At 40.6% G+C, this 3,439-nt stretch overlaps 1 pseudogene; it reads left to right on the forward strand.

Moving 5' to 3' along the window:
• The first annotated feature begins 1,473 nt into the window (after positions 1 to 1,473).
• LOC138175964 (selenoprotein M pseudogene) lies at positions 1,474 to 1,830 on the forward strand (annotated as a pseudogene).
• The last annotated feature ends 1,609 nt before the right edge of the window (positions 1,831 to 3,439 follow it).

Genomic DNA, 3,439 nt, shown 5'->3' on the forward strand with positions numbered 1-3,439 from the left:
AAACCTTTTATTCTATAGTTAAATAAATGGTTCAAAGTACAGGTACCTATAGGTAAGCATATATACATTCACCTTAAAGTGTAAATAACTTATACTAGATTATTTTCTAAGAGATGGGTTAGAAATGTTGAGAGTATAAGGATTCCAAGCTATTAAAGTGGAGTCATGTCAGATTATAGAAAGAAGATGCAAAAAATCTGAGTTCAGCCTTACCAATATTTTTATTTCAGGTCATCCCTAATTATATGGCCAATGATTGCTTACAAATGGCAAATGCATGCCACTTATGGCTTCTATTCTATTGAACATGACTGTCTGTCTTTGCAGTGCTAATTTTTTTTTACCCAGAAAACTATCTGATACGTTTTGTGAATTAGCCAGCTTCTATGGCATTTAAGGGTTTATTGTGTGCTGAGAAATATAATAATTTCTATTACAAAAGAGGAAGGAAATAGAATCCTAGTTTTCAAGGATTATACAAAATATTGGAGAAGAGAGGGCAAATACTCACTAAAATACCTATATGCAGAAGTGAAAAAGCATTCAAACACATAAAACTTAACTCTAAGCATACAGAGATATTGTATTTAATTGGGTTATCAGTAGGAAAAATTTTGCAGTTGATTATGATTGTCTTTAGTGTCTCACATACTCAGTTTCAGCTTGTCCCTATCTCCATTTTCTACCTTCCTTGAATCGTTTCAATGCCTGTCCACCATGTTGTGTCTGAAATATCATGACGTATGGGAGAGATACGGCAAATTTACCAGTTCTCTATTAGAAAAAAAAAAGAAAGAAAAGGCTGTGGAGATAATAGGATCTGTAAAACATAGTTCAGTGACCTTGATTTAAATGAAAGAGAAAATTCCAGAACAGATCTTTAAAGTGGTAATTAATGAACTAGTAAAGGAAGCAATGATTACAAAGAGCTAACCTAGCTTCATCAAAGAGAGATAGTTCTATTTAAACTCATTTCCTTTTTTGATAGGGTTTTTTTTAATGGTAGATCTACGGAATGCTATAGGGAGAGTTGACACTGAATTTATCAAAGGACTCGCTGAAGTATCTCATAGTATTCTTGCAGAAATAGACCAGACAATAGTACCTAGCACATAGTGGGCACGTTATAAATGTTTATTGATTGAATAATGCGATTAGATTAAGAACTGGATGAATTGATGAATTTAAAGAGTAGTCATTAATAGTTCAATGTCAGCTTTGTCATGAAGTGTCTGGTGGAGTAACCCAGCCCATGGTGAATAGTTTTGTAAATAACTTGGATAAAGATATATTCATCAAATTTACAGGTCAAACAAAATTTGGAGGAAGGTAACTTAAATATTGAATGCAAATTTTCTATTAAGAAATACTTCACCTCTCTCCATCTGCATCAGTCAAGCCAAGCTTGGAGCTAGGCTCCTGCCTGGACTCCAACACCTGTCCCTCCCCTCCTTAACCCACCAAGCCAGCTCCATGCGTTGCCTGCTGCCGCTTTTTCTCCTCCACAGACTCTTCGCCACCTTCCATCCCTACTGGAACAAGCTTTGTGTCTTGGCCCTGGGGCAGAGTGGAGACCCGTGGAGGATGACAGCTGAATCAGCTGAAGGAGGTGAAACTCTTATCACCCAGGACATCCCTTACTACCACAACCTGGCGATGAAATACCTCCCTGTTGCCGACCCTGAATTGGTGCTTCTGGGTTACCAGTATGAGGAGCTTGAGAGAATCCCCCTCTGTGATATGACCCGGGAAGTGATCAACCAGATGTTGAAGGACCTGGGCTTCTATCGGAAATCGAGCCCAGATGTCCCCGTACCTCCCAAGTACTAGAATGTCCCAGCTAGGCCCTTGGAAGCAAAGGCACCCGATTCAATAGGCCTAGGGACTCTGGCCTCCACCGTAGCTGGCAATGGTGAAATGGTGTTGCACGCCATGCTCCCTAATGAACTGAGGTGCCAGAGCCATGCCCATGCCCCTGAGGGAAGGGCTGGCACAATGCTGGGGCCACCCACACACCTCAACTTGCCTGGCAGTGCCCCTTGGGAGTGGGGAGTGGCTATCTGCTCCAGTCCAGGAGAAGCCACAAGTTGGTCTGCATGGGTGGTATTGGGACCCTGTGCAGAGCCCCTTGCCCCCATGCCCAGTCACCAAGGACAGGATGAAGCTCTCAGCTCAAAGGGTTACACTTGCTGAGGGCAGATGGTTGTGTTCTTGGGGCAGGGGCGTTGGGGGGGAAGGTGTATGTTGTGGAAGCTGGGGCTGGGCTCTCTCCCTTCCCCTTATGCAGTAAAAGCCCCCATTCCAATATGCAAAAAAAGGAAATAATTCAATAAAAATAAATGTAAAGTCTTACTCCTGAGTTACAAATTTCAACCTACAAAGAATAAGGTGGGGAGACATGGTTAGATGCAAGTTTATCTGAAAAAGATCTGGGAATTTAAGTGAATTTCAAATTTAATTTGATTCAGTAGTGTGGTAAAAAAAGGGAAAAAAAACAATGCATTCTTGGGCTGCTTTAAGAGAGACATTGTTTCTATCAATAAGAATGTAGTCCCACTTTTAAACTTCGGGAATATTGTGTTCAGTTTAAGAAGGTCAGTGGTGAACTAGGAACTATCTAGAAAAGAGCAGCTAAGATAGTCATAGGATCAAAGATTTAAAACTGGAAGTGATTAGAGAGACCATTGAGTCTAATCTTCTCATTTTATAGATGTAGAAATAGGTATTAAGTGGTTAAAAGAATTAAAAGCCATATGACAATGGTTAAACTGCGGGACTTGTAGTAAGAAACACATTCTAATTCTGCCTGAGTGGTGACCTTGTACAGCCCTGCCTCACTTAAATCCAACTCACTTGCAAGTCATGGTATCATCTTCCTGATGTCATGGTCCTCTTGGAGAATGAAGGACAAACAACAACCTGTGAGTTGTCTGAGCTGCCTCAATGGGGACCCAAATGACCAGTTCCAGATAAGAAACTCCTCTCCTCTCCTGTACTCTCTTCTCCCTTCCACTCTGTTCTCCACTTGCCTCCCTTCTCTCTTGCCCCTTACCTCCTTCTTCTTCCTCAGTCCATATGAGATATCATGCCCTTACCTGCAGATGCTCTGCCCAAAGGAATGTAAATTTTTATGACTGAAACCTAGCAAGGAGTATAGGGGTTAGTGGCTAGATTTCTTTCTGAAAGACTATCCCTTAAACCCAATTCAATCTGACTCTCCCTTGGCCAACAATAGGTCCCAGCCAAAGCACCAATTAGTTGATCTTTGTTTTAGTCCTGATGGATCAGAGTAAATGCAGTTAGCAATTGTTTCTGTTTCAATCAGAAACCCTGAAGGTCTTCTCCTCCCAGACTGATTTTTTTTTTTATTACATAAAAGGGTCATTCCTTGGATTATTTATTTATTTGTTTGTTTGCTTGTTTATTTATTTATTTATTT

Source organism: Petaurus breviceps, unplaced genomic scaffold (assembly GCF_028583685.1).
Source record: "Petaurus breviceps papuanus isolate PSGF00001 unplaced genomic scaffold, PetGlider_PUasm1.0 80, whole genome shotgun sequence".
Taxonomy (NCBI): Eukaryota; Metazoa; Chordata; class Mammalia; order Diprotodontia; family Petauridae; genus Petaurus; species Petaurus breviceps.